At 42.6% G+C, this 21201-nt stretch overlaps 1 protein-coding gene across 16 annotated transcripts in view; it reads left to right on the top strand.

Annotated features, from left to right (window-relative positions):
- Positions 1 to 3480: 3480 nt before the first annotated feature.
- Epb41l2 (erythrocyte membrane protein band 4.1 like 2) overlaps positions 3481 to 21201 on the top strand; it is a 177774-nt gene continuing 160053 nt past the window's right edge. For 4 of the 16 annotated variants that reach the window (XM_031380632.1, XM_031380636.1, XM_031380639.1 and 1 more), the window contains exon 1: positions 3481 to 3660. The gene's annotated coding sequence lies outside the window, so the exon portion shown is untranslated. The remainder of the gene's footprint in view (positions 3661 to 21201) is intronic. The other 12 variants (XM_031380629.1, XM_031380622.1, XM_031380628.1 and 9 more) reach the window with 5 other exon arrangements.

Here is a 21201-nt window from a genome sequence, read left to right on the forward strand (position 1 = left end):
AGATTAGGGGAGGAGTTTGGGGGAGGGAATGAATGAGGTGTGGTTTTGATCAAAAGATTATTATATGGATATCTGAAATTCCCAAGGCCAGCAGCTCTCTCTCTCTCTCTCTCTCTCTCTCTCTTTCTCTCTCTCTTTCTCTCTCTCTCACACACACACACACAAAGGTAATAACTTTTTAATGACATTAAATCATTTCTTCAAGGCAAATCTTTTTGGCTCCCACATAAGAGTACTTATGGATATAATTATCTTATTAATATCCTTTAAAAGTAATATAGGGCTGGGTACAATGGCACATGCCTATACTTACAACTTATAAAAAGTGGAGGCAACCTTTGCTACCAGCAGACTCCACGGCAAGTATGGGCTACTGTCTCTGTTAACTTTCTATGACTGTGATAAAGCACACCATGACCAAAAGAAATTGCTTTCTTTCTTTCTCTTTCTTTCTTTCTTTCTTTCTTTCTTTCTTCCTTTCTTTCTTTTGAGATAGGGTTTCTCTGTGCAGCCCTGGATGTCCTGAAATTTACTCTATAGACCAGGCTGGCCATTAACTTAGAGGGCTCTGCCTGTCTCTGCCTCCAGAATGCTGATATTAAAGATATGCACCACCTTCAGGCTTTAGCCCGCTTTCTTATAGCACTCAGGACCGTCAGCCCAGGGATGGCACTGCACAGGTTGACCAGGGCCCTCCCACATCAGTCGTCAATCAAGAAAATGCACCACAGGCTTGCAAACAGACTAATCTGATGGAGGCATTTTCTCAATTGTGATTCCTTCTCCTAAAATGACCCTAGCTTTTGTCAAGTTGACATAAAACCATCAAGTAAAGCTACCTAAGAGTCTCAGTATCTCCTCCTGAAAAAAAAAAAAAAACATGTAGAAATGACTCACAGAGTGCAGCAGAGAATATTATATAAGAAGCTTTTTTACAATAACATTATATTTTATCACTTATTCATATGATCATTTTACAAGTTTGCATTGGTATTTTAAAAATTATTCATCTGTATTTGACACCCAAAGAAGAGTGTCAATTGTCCTATCACTTTTGGTCTTATTTGTTTTGAGAGGGACCCTCTGAACTTAGTCCTTTTGTGTTTTGGCCTAGGCCGCTTGTCTGCAGGCTTCACTCATCCCTCAGTGTTGACCTCAAAGTGCTAGAGTTATAAGCACCTGCAGTATTATACCTGGCTGCTCCCTGGATATTGGCATCTGATTTCAGGTTCTCATTAAGCCACCTCTGTAGCTTTGTGGATCAAGGTTTTATAGGCCTCAAACTCAGGTTCAACTTTTGGTATGAACCTGCAGTCTTAGCTACATGTGGTAGGAATATTACCTGAGCCCAGGAACTCTAGACAAGTGTGGTTGTCTTAGTCAGGATTTCTATTCCTGCACAAACATCATGACCAAGAAGCAAGTTGGGGAGGGAAGGGTTTATTCAGCTTAGACTTCCACATTGCTGTTCATCACCAAAGGAAGTCAGGACTGGAATTCAAGCAGGTCAGGAAGCAGGAGCTGATGCAGAGGCCATGGAGAGATGTTTCTTACTGGCTTGCTTCCCCTGGCTTGCTGAGCCTGCTCTCTTATAGAACCCAAGACTTCCAGCCCTGGGATGGCACCACCTACGATAAGCCCTCCCTCCTTGATCACTAATTGAGAAAATGCCTTACAGCTGGGTCTCATGGAGGCATTTCCTCAAGGGAGGCTCCTTTGTCTGTGATAACTCCAGCTGGAGTCAAGTTGACACACAAAACCAGCTAGTACAGTGGTCAACATAGTGAACATCTGTCTCAACAAACAAAAATGAAAACAACTTATGTCTTATTCTTAATATGGAATCAAAATTACAGATATATAGTTTCAAGGTCCTGGAAAGTCCTGGATCTTGAAGTTTGGTTAATGGGAGCTGCCTCTGTGGCCCAGGTCTTAATTCTTTCCCTGAATGAAGGTCCTCTGTTGAAAGGCTTGGTCCCAGTTGATGATACTTCTGCTGTGAGACCTAGTTGGAGGAAGTTAGATCACTGGGTGTATGTCAGTGGAAGGTATATTAGGACCTCAGTCTCAATTTTTGCTTCTCAGACTCCATAAGGTAATTTGCTCCATGTGCTCCCTGCCATGATGCCTTGCCATCCACCCAAGTAAAGGACTGGGTGACCACAGACAGAAACCTATGGCACCATGAGCAAATCTCTTCTAACTTATCTGTCTCAGGTATTTCCTCATAGCAACAGAAAAGGAACACCAATTATTCTAAGCATCTTTAAACTAGAAATGTATGTAAGCAGGATTCTAGTATGTGTTACACACCTTATCAAACTTTCCTTGTGTACTTAGCATCTGAGACTGCAGTTTAACTAAGTCAACTCAAGTTCCTGACACACAGCAAGTGCTAGCTACTATCGCAATAGTTTTATTATTTACAAGGATGATTTTAGCAAGTAATTTATTTCCCTAACTCTTTTCTTTTTGATGTAGGTACCCTTTTCATAGTGAGGACCAGCCGATAAAACACCCGCATGTGTGTCATGACCTGGGAAGTATTATCCACACGCAAGGCATTGCTACAAGGGTTAATTTGATCTTGCTAATTTTACGATGTTTAGGAAAGAAATTGGCAGGGTGAATCATTAAGGATTTTATTAGAGGTGGGAGGAAGCAAATGACTAGAAGAACACAGGGATGGGGTGCAGATGCTGGAGGCAGTGGGCTGCCACTCTGACAGTTTGGCGTGCAATGCTCAGAAAAGATGAAATAAGTAGAAGAGATTGAGGTCTAATTATACAAAAGACCCGGGGGAGATTCTGTCTGCACGCATGCGCAAAACTTTCCACGATATAGATACATAGATATATATCTATGTATGTGTATATATATATATATATAAATTTTTTATTTTAATTTCTTGTCACTACCTTATCCCCATTATACTTTGCAACTTAGGTTCTCAATCCTCTGCCTGGAGAAATCCTGACTCTTAAGGCTGAGAGCATCAAAGTTCCTCTCTTCCACGGGGTTTACCCAATCTCTCCTGCCTCTCCCACAGGAAGAATAAATGGATTCTTTTCAAGCCTTTCCTGTGAAAGCACTTCTTTCACTGCAGAATGAGGGGGAACCCAGCTTTCCTTATTCGGTTTCCTGGATCTGCTCTACCGGCTCCCACGAAATAGGCACCCAGTGAAGGTTTGGTTAGTGAAAGCACTCCGAAGAAAGAACTTTTAGAAGTTGAGAGGGCATTTAAGGCCAGGATTCTCAGAAAGAACGCCTCGCACCCGTGCGCCGGCTGTCATTATCTCCAGGGTCGCTCCGAGGGCGAAACGCACCCCTGCGGCAGGGCACTGGGCCCGGGAGCCGCGCGAACCCCTCGGTAAGGCCCCCCTCCCACGCCAGCCGGCGCCGGGGGCGTGGCTTTGGCCGTGGGGGCGCGGCCTGCCCGCGGGGGTTTCCGCGCCCGGGGCGGGCCGGGCGGGGGATGAGGGGCGGGGCTTCCGCCGGGAGGGGCGGGGCTTGCGCGGTGAGTTCTCTGACGGCCCCAGCCAGGGAATTTCAATTTGAAACCCAGAGGAGGGTGGAGGCGGCGGGCGCGAAGGACCGGCGTCCGAGGCTGGAGCGGGACGTGTTCCCGGGGCGAGCAAGCTCGAGAGGGGCGGTGTCCGGGTAAGGAGGCTAGCGGGCCGCGGGGTGGCGGGCGGAGTTCTTACACGCTGCAGGCGGGAAGCCGACCCCGGCAGGAAGCCCGGACGGCCATCCCGGGCGGGGGAAGGGGCGGCTGCGGGCCCTTCTCGCTCCTTCCCCGGCGAGGACCGCGGCGCTGTCCCCGGGCTCACGCGCCGGGGCCCTGCCAAGGCGTGCGGCTCCGTCCCGGGTGCGGGGAGCTCGCCGCGCCCTCCCTCCTGGGGGGTCGCCGGATGCAGGCCCGCGGCGCGCGTGGGCTCTGCGGGATTCGGGGAGGGAGGGCGCAGCGCCAGCCCTCCAGCCCCACGCGCGCCGCAGGTCGGGCCCACGCGGGCGACCCGCCTCCCCCGCCGCCCGCTGTGCCGTCTGGAGCGGAGGGCACACTCGCACGTTTTCTGAGGCGAGCCTTCCAGCCCGGATACCAGGTCATCCGATCCGATGGCTTCTTTTTCTCGGTCGCTGGCAGCTGAGGGGTGGGAGCAGTTTAGGTGAGCTGCAGGGCAGGGGCTACGAGGAGGAAATAACGGAGTCGGTGGCATTGAGGTTGGCATCTCTGGATCCCCCATCCTCAACCCCAGACGTCTGCGGTGGACATTAGTCATTAAGTGTCCCCAGACGCCAGCCTCAGGCGGGGCCAAGTTTTATTTATTTATTTGGGGGGAAGTTAGAAGAGCGCCCCCTTGCCCCAGTGTCTTATTTTGGGGAGTGGTCTTCGTGGAGCCTTCCTTACAAAATGAGGAAGCCCTTCAGTAAATCTGTCACCTGAACAGCTGTCCCTGATTTTTAAGGTTCCTGGGAGAGTGGTAGGCTAGGTGGCACCTAGGGGAGTTCTACTTATATTTCCTCCTTTGGGAATCAAGATTCTCTCTGTTTCTTGAACTTTGTTGCATGTGACATGTGGGGTGTGCAGGGCAGTATGTTCTTGTTTCTGTGATTAGCTAAAAAACAAAACAAAAACCGTCTCAGTTTTCTCCACTTATTTTTCTTCAGTCCTTCCTGTTTGTCTTCTTTCCTTTTTTTTTTTTGGTAGGAGTACATTATCTCTGTATTCTTCATTGCCTTATAACTCTGCATTGACAGCATTTTAGTCTACCCTGTCAGACATTCCTGTGGATTTGAGGAAAACTAGATCTGTTTCTTGACTGTGGGAAATGGGGTTTAGAAGTTTCGGTGTTTGTATAGGTTTTCCTGTGCTATTCAGTTTGTTTGCAGGCTCCTGCTATGAGAAATCTCTGGTTGCTGTTGCAGCCACTGGTAGGCTGCCTTGCAGTGTTACCGGGATCTTGGTAAGCACCAGCAGCTCTCTCATGAGACTGCTAATCTGACATAACTTTGAGAGAGAGAAAGTCTATGTCACCTGTTGGGGCTAGGGCGATCATTTCTATAACTTGGTTTAAGAGCTACCATCAAACCTCAGAGGTCTTTATACCCTTTGGAGAACTGGAGGAGTTGGATCAGTGGTGTGAAGTTTGCCCAATTTAATCCTATTCTGTCTTCCTCACTTCTGGGGCAGAATTCCCACTGAAGTCAGCAGTGGACTTGCTTGCAAACTGCCTATTGAGAACAAGAGGCTGCTCATGAATAGGAGGACAGTTTCTCTCCTTTAAGAAGGATCTAGTCCTAAGAGTTCTTCAGTCTTTTACCTCTAGTAGAAGTAGGACACTGTGTGCAAGAAAAAAAGTGTGGATGGTTTGAGCTATCAACCCTCTTGAAGTCTAGTTAGAGGGGGACTGTTAAAAAGAATCGGAAGCAATGCTGTTTTTTAACACCACACAATAGGGTTTCAGTGACACGTTTCTGTGTAAGAAGTGTACACTGCTCTGGGATGTTTTATGATAACTGATTATGGATCTTTAAAATCCAAATTTTTAGGTCCAGTTAGAAAGAAGCCCATTTGGAACTTTCCAGGAAGAATCTGAATGGATGCCCACAACCCACCCCCAAAATAACTGCAGACAGAAAAATAAGGAACCTCAGAAGTTTGCCATACCTGGAGACATGGCTTTAGGACATTTTATTTGTGTACATTTCATGCTATGTGTGAGTCTGGACAAGAGGGACCCATCTTTAGATTTGTGAGGACTCAGAGCCTCCTGGCTCAGCTGACCTGAGCTGGTGACCCTGGTGTCCTCTGCTTTTTAATGTAATGTTCTTGTGGTTTACTCCTTCCAAATTACCAGTTCTAAAGAATCAAGTTTAGAAAACCTAACCAGTGACCAGAATGTAAAAAATAGACATTTAAAAAATCAGAACCATATCCACGTGGGCTACCCAACCACATGCTTTCAACTAAAAATAGTTATGATGAGAAAGCAGCCCTCAACTAAAATATTTATTGGTAAATTTTCTCCATAACTAGCAATTCTGTGTAGTTATGCTTAACGTTTAGTTCTGCTCTGAATCATAACCCCATAATGCTGTGGCTAGTGACCTGCAAAAGCTGGATCTTTGCCATATTATTTAGGAATGTGGGGCTCATATTTTACATTGTAGGAGGTTTGATTTTTTGTTTTTATTTCTACAGTAAAGCATGGGCTTTTTCTTTACTTGAACTGAGATAGCTGTGGGTAGACATTCTTGAAAAATAGGGCTTGCTAGTTGTTTTTTTTTTTTTTTTTTTTTTTTTTTTTTTTTTTTTTAAATAAGGCAGCAGAAGTTTCTAGAGATCAATCTCATCAAGTGGCATGTTGCTTTTCTGAAGTGTTTATTGGAGGAGACAAAGGAAATGTGCCTATCCACTCCACCCCACCTTTATTTAGAAACATTTGCTTGTTTTGTTTTCTTTCCAGATTAGGGTTGCTGTACCTAACCACTGGGTGCTCCCACAGATGGAAAAGCCTCAAGTAAATGTTTATTCTGGCTTCCATAGTCAGCAAATACTAGCCAAACCCTAATTTACTGCTCTTTTATAGAATCTTGGAATCTCAGGGCTGAACTTTTAAGAGTCAGCAAATCTACCCTTAGGTCTGTCCCTTTCCCCCTTCCCACACAAACATTTCTAGCTTCTTTGGGAGACCTGAATAAATGGGAGTTTGTACACAGATTGTAGACAGAGCATCCTTTGGGAGTACCATGTTTTAGCATGAACCAGTAACTTGATATTCGGAAGATTTCTATCATTTGTCTCTCTGGGCAGTGTCCCAAACTAAAATCTAAGATTGAATGACTGTCATTAGCTAAAGGACATGGCCAGCACAGCACCTATTAGTAGTGTACTTGCTGAGGGGCCACAAGTAAGTTAGTGAGGAAACACGAAACTATCCCTAATGCATCTTGAAAAAGTTGACAGGTATGACTTTTTGAGGGTAGTTTTTCTATAAAGTACATGTATTTTGTATGAGATAGAAGGGATTACACATACACACCACTTATTTTACATATTTTACATATAGATGGTGAATCGGTAGTAGAAAATTAATTCATTGAATCTTTTTTGTATATTTTTAAAGGTTTACTTTTATGTGTGTGATTATGTTGCCTGAATGTATGTGTGTGCACCATGTGGGTGCCTGATGTTCATACAGACCAAAAGAGGGTGCTGGTTCTGTTGGAACTGGAGTTACGGGCAGTTGTAAGCCCAGTGGGTAATGGAAATCAAACCTGGATTCTCTGCAAGAGCAGCAAGTGCTCTTAACTGCTTGAACAGTCTTTCCAATCTTTTTGAGTATATTTTTAATGCCTTTAATTCCAGACTTGGGAGGCAGAGGCCAGCAGATTTCTGTGAGTTCAAGGTCAGCTTGGTCTATGTTGTGAATTTCAGCACAGCCAGGGCTATGTAGAAAGGTCCTGTCTCAAAACAAATCAAAGCAAACAATAAACAACAATGACAACAAAAAACAAAAATTAAAAAACCCAACCCACTATCCAAACAAAATTCTAAAAGAACCAAAAGAACCAAAACAACAACAAAGCCCAGGGTCTCATACAGGTTAGAACGGTGTTGATCTTACCATGTGGCTGAGGTTGGCTTTGAACTTCTGTTCCTCTTCTTTCCAGTTGCCAGGATTCCAGTTGTGTGCTTTGAAAACTTGAGCCAACTTTGTAGAGGTTGGTTATAGCTCATGTAGAACCATCATGTACATATTAAAACATGGCTGGACATAGTTGCCCTTGTTTACTGATTGGATTTGGGATCAGTGTAGGGGCTTAGATGGGTATTTTTCATGTTTAGGATGGTAAATCATCTGTACACCGTCTCCTTGGTTTGAGGAATAGTTAAGGTCTATTTAGTATAACTAGAATTTTTGTAAAAGATGAGAGGTTTTTTGAGTTTTCTTTTTATAACGTCATCTCAGATCCCAAGTCAGGTCTTTATATACTCTCAGTGCCTTCATATTCTTTTGGGTTTTTCCCCTCAGATGGGCCTTGAGTTATTTTCATACGCTTAGTGATGTTAAGTAGGCTTCGTTCAGATAACTGAACTTTTTTCCATTTTAGCATTTTTTTTTTTTCATTTAGCACCCTCTAAGGTGAACTAAAAAATGGCACGTAGGCTCATCTACCACCCAGGCGTGCTTTTCAGATCCTAACTCTGGGTTTCTAGGTCTCTGGATGAGCTTTGGAGCTGACCCCATCAGGATTTTACAGCAGTGTTAAGTTCACCCATTGTTTTAGAATCACCATCTTCTGACAGTGTGTGTCGATGTCTCAGTAGTTTGAAGGTATTCAGATGTGATTTATGTTTGCTACTGTTCTTTTTACCCCCCCATTATCCAAAGAGGCTAATTTTTAAGAATGCACACACACACACACACACACACACACGCACGCACACACACACACACACACACACATCCTCCACTCTGGGGAGACTTGGTCAGAAGTGCTTAGACAATTTAATTTATACTCTTGATCTGAGGGTTGAGGGCTTAGTGAGAATGTGTTGCTTGGGGTGTGCCTCAGGCGGTGAAAAGAAGATGGTTTCTGTTTGTGTTTGAGTGAGTGCAGGAAAGAGGTTGAGAGGTAAGGGGAACATAGAGAAAGACAGAAATAGGAATATGAGATTATTTGGGGGATCAGAAGAGGTTTCAAATTGCTAATTCGGCACTTATTTTTAAGTAATAATTACTGTTGTATGAAACAAGTTTTTGTGTAGACATGGCTGACCTTGAATGTGATATATGGCTGAGGAGGGACCTTAAGCCTCCAGTTTATGTGGTGCTGGGGTCTGAGCCAGGGCACACACTGTACAGCTGAGCTGCATCCCGGACCTAATTCTTAAATGTTGGAGATTAGGAAGTCAGAGTGTGAGACATGCTGTTTTCTTTTTCTTTCTTTCTTTCTTTCTTTCTTTCTTTCTTTCTTTCTTTCTTTCTTTCTTTTTTTTTTTTGAGACAGGGTTTCTCTGTGTAGCCCTGGCTGTCCTGGAACTCACTCTGTAGACCAGGCTGGCCTCGAACTCAGAAATCCGCCTGAGATGCTGTTTTTCTTATCTCTCTTTTTGTTGTAAGGTTGTTCTTTGTCACTGTTGTTTTTTTCCTCTTCTGCCTGGCTGTAGTTATCTCCTTTCCATTGGATTCTCCAGTGGATCTCTCTGTGCTGTTGTCAAGGTGAAGCCGGGTTCTGATATTCTATCTTATCCACTTGTATTGTTACCTGTGAGTTTAACGACTGCTTTTGTTTCCTCAGAAGTTTCTTTGGGTAGAACTATAATTAGAGAAGGCCACTAACATGTCCACGCTGGGTGGTGTTGGCCAGGCTGACATTCTGCCAGGGACTTTGGGCAAAATATTTTACAAAGCCATTTCTTTAATGGTGTGTGTGTGTGTGTGTGTGTGTGTGTGTGTGTGTGTGTGTGTGTGTGTGAAAATCATACCTATTTCATAGAGTGATATGAGAATTAAACAAGCCAGTGTTTTAAAATGCTTCACGTAGTGCCTGGCATCTGTGAGAGTTGTTTGCTCGGCTATGAAAAGAGCTAGTGTGCTGCTTGTGGTAAGCACATTTTCTGCAGTCGTCAGGAACCAGCTATCTGTGTGGAAGCAGGGTCTGATATGGGGCTGGCATTTTTTATGCTTTGAATGCCTTTTAAAAGCTATTTTTAGTACAGTATCTTTAGAGTTTTTAGACTTTTACAAAACTATTAACTTAATCTTGCCCACTTTTTTTTTTTAAGATAATGCACAAAGTACCATGTATACTGTGATTCTCTTGGGATCTGGTTTCAACAATACGGGAAGAATGTAGTCTTTTTGTGGTGTTGCCAGAGGTAACGGATCCTGAGTCTGAAGTGTGCATATGCTATCTCACAACTTCTTTTCTCTGTAGTTGAAGTAAGGTTGTTGAAATAAGGCTTGTAGTAAGTGGGTGTTTTACTGGTTGTTTAAGCTCTGGCAAACAACACATTAAAACCAAAGTTTTATAGATCCAGTACCTTGCATTATATGTGAAATAAACCTGCAGATATACATTCCCCCAGTGTAGTGTTTAATTTTAAGCTATCTGCCAGTATTATGAAACCAGAAATCTAATATAAATGCTTCTATTTTGGGTGGGAAACTTAGAGGACAGTGGTAATACTGGTTCCATTCGCCTCTACTGGAAGGACCATCAGCCCTACAGAGCTTGCATTATTTTTTATGATAACTCTTTTGACTCAGTTTCCCCATTTCCTTTTCATGTTACCTTTAGAGCAGTGGTTCTTAGCCTTCTTAATGCTTTGACCCTCATGTTGTGGTGACCCCCAACCATTAAATTATTTTGTTGCTACTTCATTACTGTAATTTTGCTAGTTATGAATCGTAATGTAAATGTCTGGCATGCAGGCTCTGGGGATCTTCACCCACAGGCTAAGAAACTCTTCTCTAGACCTCTTCATTTGCATCGTGTGAACCAACTATTGGGTTCATTCTCCATTTATTAAACAGCAGTTGAACCGACGACAGGCGAGGCTCTGTGACCTTGCAGTGACGTTGCTTACGTAGGGCTTTCCTTCCTATTGGGCCTCTCCCTCTGTGAAGTGTTTCTTTTGGGTTACCATCAGGGTCATGGTTGATCAATATCCACTGTGCAGTAAGCCCTCAGTCATAAGGTGTGGAATCGTTCCCTTTCTGGTTTGGCTGTAGACTTCCTCGGTTACAATTTGCTTCATTCTGTGAAGCTTAGTTTTAGACTTCCTTAGCCCACAGCCTGATTTATGTTTCTTGGCTTTTTAACGTGATGTTTTTCATTGATCCTTTGAGCCAGCCAGCCCCTCAGTTCAGACCATTGGTGAGGCAGTCTGTAAAACAGTTTTTCCTGTTGTCTTAGGGATTGCAGAGTTTGGGAGAAAGGAGAGGAGGTGGAGGCTTATATGGGCAAGCAGTGCTGCTGTCCCTGCAATGCTGAGAAAGAACAGGGGTTGCATGACTTACAGAGGATGGGGAAGACAATGTGTACACCCTGGAGAAATGCTCACAAAATAAGTCTGACAGCCTCTTGCATCTCTGGACACGGTGAACTAATTATCTGGTTATTTGGTCATTTTGGTCATTACCAGATGTCGTAGTCAAAGACTGGAGCAACCAACGTTCACATTTTCAGGCAGCATCTTGATATGGGGTTAAGTCTTATTTTCTGTATATAATACATTTTCAAAAACAACTTTTTTTTTCTTTTTTTTGGTTTTTCGAGACAGGGTTTCTCTGTGTAGCCTACTCATTCTGTAGACAAGGCTGGCCTCGAACTCAGAAACCCGCCTGCCTCTGTGCTGGCATTAAAGGCGTGTGCCACCACTGCCTGGCTCAAAACCTTTTTGAGACAAGGTCTCATGTATCCCAGGCTCACCAGGTAGACTAAGGTGAACTTGAGCCTCTGTTCCTTCTGCTTCCACCTTTCAAGTGTTGAGAATACAGGGCTTCTGAAGCCTCCATCCCCGATTTACGTGGGCCTCATTGAGCTTCAGTTCCAGCCCTTGAAAAACTTCAGTGTTGTTTTATTGTAATTTTTGTTTCATTTTCAGTTTTACATGACAGTACACTTTTATAATGTTAATTGGAATACCGTCATTACACTGAATGTTTCTTAAAGCTACCAAGTTGTCTGTCAGCATTAAGGTCTTGCTTTCTAGTTTGTTTCTTTTTTAAATTGGTTTGTATTTAAGTAAGTGCATGCTTGTGTGTGCGCCTGCATGCTACTATGTGCACAGTGCTTGTGGGTGTCTCTGGAGGCCAGAAGACATTGTAAACGTCCCCTGGAGCTGGGTTACAGATGACTGTGTACTGCCTGCTATAGGCTCTGTGATAGAAACTGAGGTGCTGTGGAAGAGCAGTCTGTTCTCCTAACTCCTGAACCAGCTTTTCAGCCCCATGGGCTTTGATGTTCTTTTTTTTTTTTATGTTTTTTTTTGAGACAAGGTTTCTCTGTATAGCCCTGGCTGTCCTGGAACTCACTCTGTAGACCAGGCTGGCCTCGAACTCAGAAATCCACCTGCCTCTGCCTCCCAAGTGCTGGGATTAAAGGCGTGTGCCACCACCGCCCGGCAGGTCTTTGATGTTCTTAAGTGTCAATGTTTAAAGTGGGAAGTTTTGAGACAGGGGCTTACTGGGTAGCCCACATAGGCTTCAAATTCTTTTTGTTGTTTAGTCTGGTCTCACATTCTTTTATGTAGCCCAAGATGGCCTTGAACTTGTGATTTTCCCGCTTCACAAGTCAACTTTGAGATTATAGGTATATACCCACCATACTCAACTAGTTAAGTGTTAATTTAATCAGTGTCATTTTAGAAATGTGTTTTATGTGTATGAATGTTTGACCTGCGTTTCTGTCTGTACATCATGTGTTCTTGGTCCTTGTGGAGGCTAGAAGAGGATGTTGCATCCCCTAGAACTAGAGTTACAGACAGTAGTGACCCGCTGTGGGAACTGGGGATGGAACCTGGGTTCTGTGCATGAATAGCAAGTGCTCTTAACCATTAATCTTTCCAGTCTTTCAAGTGTGATTTTTAGAAAAAAAATTTCTTTGTATGAAGATGCAGTTAAGATTTGTACATACAATTAGTCTTTATAGCCCTTAAGATTTATTTATCTCTTTATTTCCGATTTTTCCTTTCAGTGCATTTTGTTGAAGAAACATAATTGATTGTCCGGTGTACTAAGCACAGTGTGAATTTCGCTCTTTTCATCCCTGTGATGTAGTTAACCTATTCCTGTACCCTGAATTCTCTTTGATCTATAATTAGATCTAGAAAATCGTCCCAGTTCTCTCCTTCTTTCCTATTTCTGTGAGATTATTCCATAGGTGTAGGCTTTTATTCAATACCTTTTATTGACTTTAGTTTTTACCTTTATTTTGTGTGTGCATTTACGCTTATGTATGTAGGTTTGTACATACCACGGGCAGAGCACTGTGGTTGTTAGAGGACAACTCATAGGTGTTAAACCTTGCGGGTTTTAGGGTTGAACTCAGACCCTCAGGCTTGGTTGCAAGCACCTTTACCCACTGAGCCATATTCCTTGTCTGTGGCCCTCAAGCTTCTGATGCTGCCACGGCACAGATGCATTCATTCAGTCTGATGGGCTGCCTTCTTCTATATGTACATAATCGAGGTCTCATCCACAATCAATAGTATGTTAGAAAAGAAAGAGAGAAGCAAGCCCCAGAAAACCAAACCCAAAAGAAAGAAGACTGTTTAGACTGTATTTATACATGTTAGTGTGGTATGCAGTTCACTTTACAGATGAAGGTTAGGGTTGACTTATTCATGGCACCCAGTGGACGTGCTGGCTGGATGTTAGCTTTGTCCACTGGGGCTAGTAGTTATATAAGTTATTTGATGCTGCGCCTAAGAACTGGACTTCGTTTTGGAGGCTGTGGGCATCTGTAGGAGATAGGCTTGCTTTCTTGGCTGGCTTTGGGCCCCGTCATTTCTTCTCTGCTATGTGATCTTGAAGCACTGAGTAACAAGGACGCCATGACTGAGCACTGCCTTGGGTTATGTGATTCTTGTGATGGAAGCAGGGCTGCATGTTCTGCAAGTGCACCACAGAGCCAACCTCCTACTCAAGTGGAGAATGACCTCTTGCCTTCCATGTAATGCTCTTCATCTGCTTTTCCAACATTAGCAAAATGTGCCAGAGTATAAAGCATAAAAATAAAGTGTAGCTTTCTCCCTTTCCCAACCAGCTTTTTCCTCCATGTGGTTTTACACTTGGCTATTTAATTTACAGTGGAAATGGTACTCCCTAGAGTACTTTGGCATGACTTAGAACATCAGGCATGCTGTAGGGATACAAGGGAAATAGAGGGCAGGCCAGTGCCCAGACTCTGACAACTGGCAGCTCCCCAGTGGCTGCTAGTTTCAATATTTCTGATTTTGTTTTTTGGTGTGTTTGGTCTCTAAGAAACATAATTATCTTGTTTCTTGAGTTGAAGAAAATGATGAAATACTTTTCATTTTATTATTTGTTAAAGCCTTTTGTATTTTCTGAGGGAACAGGACATGCTGGGAGTCAAGACCTTGGTTCCACAGACATTTAACAGCCACTGTCTGGTTTCTTTGATTCATGTGCAGGTATTTTTGTGCATCAAGAGTTGTTTTAGTCGATGTCTCATTGAGGGAACACTTGAGAAGCCTATGCAGTCTTGCTGATGTCTCTTCATTCCAGTTTCTTGTATATATAATTGATATAGCTACGTACTTTACATTTCGATTAGAGTTAGCTTGTTTTAATCTCTTTTCATAAGACTCACACTCTTTCCCATTCTTTAACTTTGAAAGATGAGCAGTGTAAAGTGCTTTGATTAGGCCTGTAAAAATACTTTTAAACAGTCTTTTACGTTTTATCCTGAAGATGTTTTTGCTTTTGTCCCATCTGGCTGGTGTTCTTGGTATCAGCCTTTAGTTCAGCTGTGTTAGAAGCTATAAAATTCCTGCCATTAGGCTTAGACATGAAACAGTTTCTCAGTTCCATCTTACACTCGTGTGTGTGTGTGTGTGTGTGTGTGTGTGTGTATGCACATGTGAGTGTGCACAAGTGTGCAGGTCTACATCTATGCATGTGGAAGCAGAGATTGTGGAAAGCCTGGCGCAGGGGTGGCAGTATTTCTGGGCTGCCTAGGAAGGGCTAAGGGCTGCAAGTGTGTAGTTTATATTAACTTGCCCAGTGGGTTTCAGAAGTTTATAAATTCAAACACTATTTTTTTTTCTATGAGAAGATAGTGCAGGTTCTAAATAGTACAGTGTCTCCCTGAAATGTAGCAATGACTGAGGTGTTGCATAGACTCTTTTTAACTCTTTGACTGTAAAGATGTACAATTGTTTCTAACCCTTACTTCATTTCTTTTACTTAGCCTAACTTGGAAGCAGATATACATTTTAAAGTGACCTAGAGACAGACATTAAGTAGTTAATACAGTATTTGGAAAAATTATAACATGGGTGCACAAATTTGTACAAATTACTGAAGCTAAAAGAGATGCATGCCTATAATTAGAGACAGAGGCAAAATTCAAAGTCATTTTCTGCTTCATAGCATGTTCTAAGTTAGCTTTGGCTACAGGAGATCCTGTTTCAAATAAAAACAAGACCTGGAGCTGGAGAGATGACTTAGATGTTAAGAGGACTGGCTGCTTTCAGAGTACCCGGGTCCGATTCTCAGCTGCCCAAATGGCTGCTTACAGATGTTTGTAACTCCAGTTATAGAGGATCTGACACCCTCACATGGGCAAATGTCAACACACATAAATAAACAAAAAACCAACAAAACCAAACCCTTCTAAGAGTCGCCTTGGGTAGGTTCCAAGGAAGGTTTTTTATACAGTCCTCTTTTCTCTTGGTGACATGTAAAGCTATGTGCTGACTGGATGGTCTTCTCTTTCCCTTCCCTTCTTCCACAGGCTCTCCCTGGCAGCTCAGCTCTTCTGCCTTAGCCTGCTTAGTGCTGGGATTATGTGTGTACCTAGTATGCCCGTTAGTTCTCTTTAAAAAAAACCACACACACACACACACACACACACACACACACACACACACACACACACGCGCGCGCGCGCGCACACACACACACATACATACATATAGCAGATAAAATTAGCAGATATATATATACATACATATACATATATCTGCTAATTTTTAAGTTAATTTTTTCCAACAGAAATGTTCTCTAGAACATTTTAATCATTTTACTTTTAAGATTTTTTTTTTTTTTTAAGTTCTGTTCAGTAGCTCTGACAGGTAAGAGGCAAGCAAGGAAGATGTTAAATGGAAGCCACTCAGCAGTTCAGTGATGGCAGCCTCCGGCCTGGCCAGGCCCCGTGTTCAGTGCTCCCTTCTCTATTCTGCTCCTTTGCTGGTAATAAAGTAGCTAATTGGAGTTTTCTTGGAGGCCCAGGAAGCCTGCCAAGTTTTGTAGCTAAAGGGATGTCCTGTAGCTTTTATATATTTGCATCATGAGCCCTGAAGGTAGACAGACCGAAGTCTTCCAAAAATAGCTCAGTAAATGTGTCAAGGTTTTGAAATACTACTGAAAAAACAAGGAAGTCTGGTTCTGTGGGGTTACTAGAAACTGATGCCAAATGCTCTCAGAAGTGTTTGCAAAGCAAGTGTGGCCCTGGTGGTATCTAGACGGTGCGCATAGTCTGTCAGCGGAGGCTTTCGGAGAGTTGCTTGCTCTGATACTCCTCTGTGTCTTCCTAGTACTCTGTGGAAAGCAGCTCACTGAACATCTCCCTGGAGACGGCTCCTTTAACTCACTTCTCTTAGTGAAGAAAAGGAAAACTTTCTCCCTCCATAAAATAAATAAAAATTATATGCAGGAAAACTTAAGAGTGTCAAGTAATGATTTGAGCCTGTCTAAATAAGAAATCAAGATTTCCCTCTGCACTTGTAGCCGGAACTCTTTGGATCATGGCCATTAAAATTAACATCAGTAAAAGCTCGTGGCTTCACTTTCGTAATGCCAAGCATGTCTGCTTTAAATTAGGCACATATGGGATTGTGAAAACACTGGTTTCTCTCCCAGGGTCCTCACCTTAACACAGGGAGCAGGACGAGGCCTGTGGAGGGCATTTCCTAGCTTTTGCAGCCCTGATAGGCACGGTGATTGGTGCAGGTGATTGGTGCATGTGTGGTGCGGCTGTGGCGGCTGCCTCTGTGATGCCCGTTCACTTTGAACTTGGTGCTGTGAGCTTAGGTTAAAAGACTAGTATGGATTGTAGACCATTCTATAGATTGGGATCTGTGTGTCAATTGCTCTGTGCAACATACAGGACAGCAGTAGAAGATGTTTTTAAGACTTTTCTTTGTATGTGTGTATGTAATTTATTGAAGCCATATTTTTTTGTGCATATGTGCATCTGCTACTCTTTTTTTATTTTGGAAATAGTTCCTACCATACCATTATTCGTTACAGAAAACAGAAGTCTTTCTACAGAGAAAGACCCTCATGTCATGCAGGCTGGACTGTAGCTGAGGCTGGCTTTGAACCCCTTGTTCTGCCTCTGGTTCTCCAGTGCTGGGATTTAAGACCCAAGCTGACATGTCCTCCTCTGCTTCCCTTTGTATTTCGTTTGCAGACTTTACAGGATGTTTATCAGTAGAACAAGGATAAAGAGCCACGTGTCCATACAACTTCAGCATGTAGCAGCATTGTGCTGGAAAGCGCTTCATGTGTATTTCGTCTCTACTCCTTGATGCTCACTGTAGCCCACCCATAATATTTTGAAGCAAATCCTAAACAGTATATAATTTCCTGTGTAAATAGTGTGGGAGGCCTGTTATGTACTACATGGTGTCTGAGGTTCATGTTTACAACTGATTTGTTTTTGTGTAAGTCATTCATTTATAACATACTTAGTTGTCATATATTTGAAATAAATATTGAGTATTGTTCTTGTCACTGAAAGCAGATTTGTGTGAATATAGCATTGTGTATGCTTTAGCCAGTAGTAGCAATGAAACAGACTACAGTACATAAGTAAGTGGCAGAAGAATTCTGAATGATCACGGAGTCAGAGCAGAAGAGATCTAGTTGTAGTGTGTTTTTATCTTTGAGACAGGGTCTCAGTGGAGCTCTGGCTGTCCTTGAACTTACTATGTAGATTTGGCTAGCCTTAGACTCATGGAGATCGAAGTTACTGTGTGTGTTGATCTGGCTGGCCTCAGACTCCAGAGATCTTCTTGCTTCTGCCTCCTGAGTGCCTGGGTCAAAGAGTGAGCCATCATACTTGGTTGTTAGTGTACTTTTAAGGTAATGTTTATGTATATGCATATTTTTCCTGCCACCAATTTGAGTTTATTTTAGGTTTTTTCTTTTTTCTTCCTTTCTTCCCTTCTGTCCTTTGTTGTTCTATGTTTTCTTTCTTTCTTTTTTTTTTTTGTGAGAACTAAAACAAGTGAGATTTTTCTTTCTGTTGGCAAAGTTGTTACACTTATATTTGACTGTGGGGAACAGTTACTTAAAACTCTGACCATGCTCTGGGCTTAGGAACAGGCAGTCCCTAGCAGTGAAGCCACAGTAGAGAGTGTCTGATACTGCACTCCTTAGCTAATAAGTGGGATTTTTATATTGGAAATAGTTTACACTCTAAATTACATGTAATTATAATCTCTTAGTAAAGGCGTTGGATTCTAAAGCATTGATAATCATGGTGTTCTTGATATTTCCTATGTGCGGCACTGAACTTTGACTTAGGTTTATGGTCAAGTTCTGACAGTAGCTCAGTTGGTAGAAACTGCTTTTTGTAGGAGCAATCCTACAGTTTAGGCCCTTCAAGTTTCAGGAACTTAGACTAGCATTATGTTCTAGAGTCTCCTAAACACTACCCTGTATATTGATAAGAATATGGAAACTCCTTCAGACCTGTTTGTAACTGCACCCTTCGCCTCCCTCAGCCAGCAGTGCTTCTTGCTTTTGGGAGTAATTTGTTCACCAGAGGACAGTTTCATTCAGCAACCTAAAAGTAGTTGCTGGGGTTGTCCTCCAGTTCTGTGCCTGGTCTGAATTATGGCTGTGATGGAACCCTGGAAGCCTGTGGAGAGTTGTTGGTGACCAGTAGGGCCATGTGTGCATCTAACTTTTCTGGAGGGAGGTTCTTATTAGCACTCATCATTCTCTTGTCTCAGCTCATAAATGCTGGGATGGCAAGTATCCAATGTCTACCTTTAAAATAGATTTTTTAAAGGTTCACTTAGAAGGTAATGTATTTCATTATGTCCTTTAGTGCAAACATATAATCATATTTTGTTCTTAGTCTTACTCGGTTCTGCTTCTGTCTTAGAAAATAATTAGCTGATGTCACTGTGAAGTGGAGCAGTGTTGTAGACATTTTTATTCAAGCACCTTGACCACATACTGTCTTCATTCAGTGTCATGTACTCACCCCAACCTCTTCTCCCTTTTCTCCTTATGTTGTGTGTGTGTAAAATCAGGACTCATTTACATATAGTAAAATTCTGTATTCAAGAGAAACATGAGAAACATCTTTGTCCTCTCCCCCTTACCTTCTCTTGAGTCCACCCCTGCTTCTGAGATGGAGTGTGGATTCCATGTGGACTGTTGAGAGGTCACAAAGGCCTCGGTGAAGGCGGTAGTTGAAGGAAGGCAACAGTGGATGGAGAGACTTCCTTCAGCTGAGGGCTTTGGCGGGCGAGTGTGTTACTGGAGTACAGGCTGTGGTTGGCCAGTGTTGGAGTTGTTCACAGGAGTTTGTCACGTTCACAGGAATTTTCACAGAACAGGTAACTAGACACTGTGCTTGACCACTTTGTTCTGAATGGAGAAGGTAGACCGTGACTGTAGCTTCACATTCCAGTCCCAGTGCAGCGACTACCATCGACCATACTGGGCTAGGGCATTGCTTTAGTGTCTGCTTTCTCTTTGGTGGCTCAGGGTTGGTGAGAAGAGTCCTAATTCATATGGTTGGGACTCATTAATTTATCTTTGTAGTGAAAGTGATTTTAAAATGTCCTTCCTGATAAAAAATAGGTGAAAGATTTTGGTAAAATATTTGATAGTTTTTATGGTATTATAGCAGCTTTGGAAAAAATGAGCAGAAAGCAGTTTGGTAATAGCTGAAACATTGAGCATCTCTTATCCATATAATTTCCCCACTAACGTATTTGTTTGTTTGTTTATTTATTTGGAATTTTTGAGAAAGGGTTTCCCAGTGTAGCTCTGGCTGTCACGGAACTCACTATATAGATCCGGCAGGCCTTGAAATCAGAGATCCAACTGCCTCTGCTTCTGGGATTAAAGGCATATGCCAGTACTGCCTGGCTCCCACTAGGATTTTTATTTTAAATTTTATTATTATAATTACTTTTGAGATAAACTCTTACCTTCTACTCCTGTAGCTGGTTGTGTAGACCATGCTGGGTTTGAAGTGATAGAGATCCTCTTGTCTCTTCCCCCTAGCACTGACATTAAAGATACTTACCACCATGCCCAGCGTTAATGTTTATTTATTTTTTAAGATCTATTTTATTTATTTTATGTGTATGAGTACGTTGTAGCTGTACAGATGGCTGTGAGCTGTCGTATGTGGCTGCTGGGAATTGAACTCAGGACCTCTGCTGGCCCTGCTCGCTCCAGCCCTGCTCGATTTGTCGTAATTCACTGTAGCTATCTTCAGACGCACCAAAAGAGGGCATCTGATCTCATTATGGGTGGTTGTGAGCCACCATGTGGTTGCTGGGATTTGAACTCAGGACCTTCGGAAGAGCAGTCAGTACTCTTACCTGCTGAGCCATCTCACCAGCCCTAATGTTTATTTTTTAACTGATACATAACATAATAATTGGATGGTATTCTGGATTCAGTCCTCAGCACCATGTGTGCTGCACCACGAGTGTGGTGGCGCAGGTCTGCTACTCTACTGTTCCAGAAGTGGAGGCAGGAGAATCATGAGTTCAAGGCCAGACTACATGAGGTTCTATCTCCTCAAAATAAAACAACCCCAGAAAGAGGTTGAATTGTGAGTTTTCATGCGATATTTAGATACATGTGTATGTTTTCTAATATTTGATTTTTATTTCAGTATATCTCAAACATTTTTTATGAAACATTTAAATTCTATTCTTTAAGCTTTTGAAAATAATACAGCACATTATCATTACCTTACAGCTTCTTGGCAGTTATGAATAGTGATCTTGTGTGTGTGTGTGTGTCCTATACCCCCCAGTGTGTGTGTGTGTGTGTGTGTATGTGTGTGTGTGTGTGTTTTCTCCTACCATCTGGACTCCAGGGACTGACTGCAGTTTGTTAGGCTCTGTAGCAGGTACCTGTACCTACTGAGCCTTCTCCCTACTGGCCTACAGATGTCACATTGAAGTACTGATTCAGTCTCCTTTGGATTGTAGAAGTTTACAGGGAAGCTTCAGAAGTTGTGTACATTGCCGTGTTTCAAAGTAGATGGACAACACAAACTTTGCTAGAAATGAGTTGTTGAATTTCCCCAGTTATAAATTCCGTGAAAACACTTTAGTATAACGTGAGAGTTAGCCTGGTATAACTTCCATGCCTTATTTTTCCACTCCATTCCTTTTCTGGTTTAGAATTATCACTGTGATCATCATTATTATTGTGAGAGAGAGAGTTTGGACAC

This window comes from Mastomys coucha, unplaced genomic scaffold, assembly GCF_008632895.1.
Source record: "Mastomys coucha isolate ucsf_1 unplaced genomic scaffold, UCSF_Mcou_1 pScaffold2, whole genome shotgun sequence".
Taxonomy (NCBI): Eukaryota; Metazoa; Chordata; class Mammalia; order Rodentia; family Muridae; genus Mastomys; species Mastomys coucha.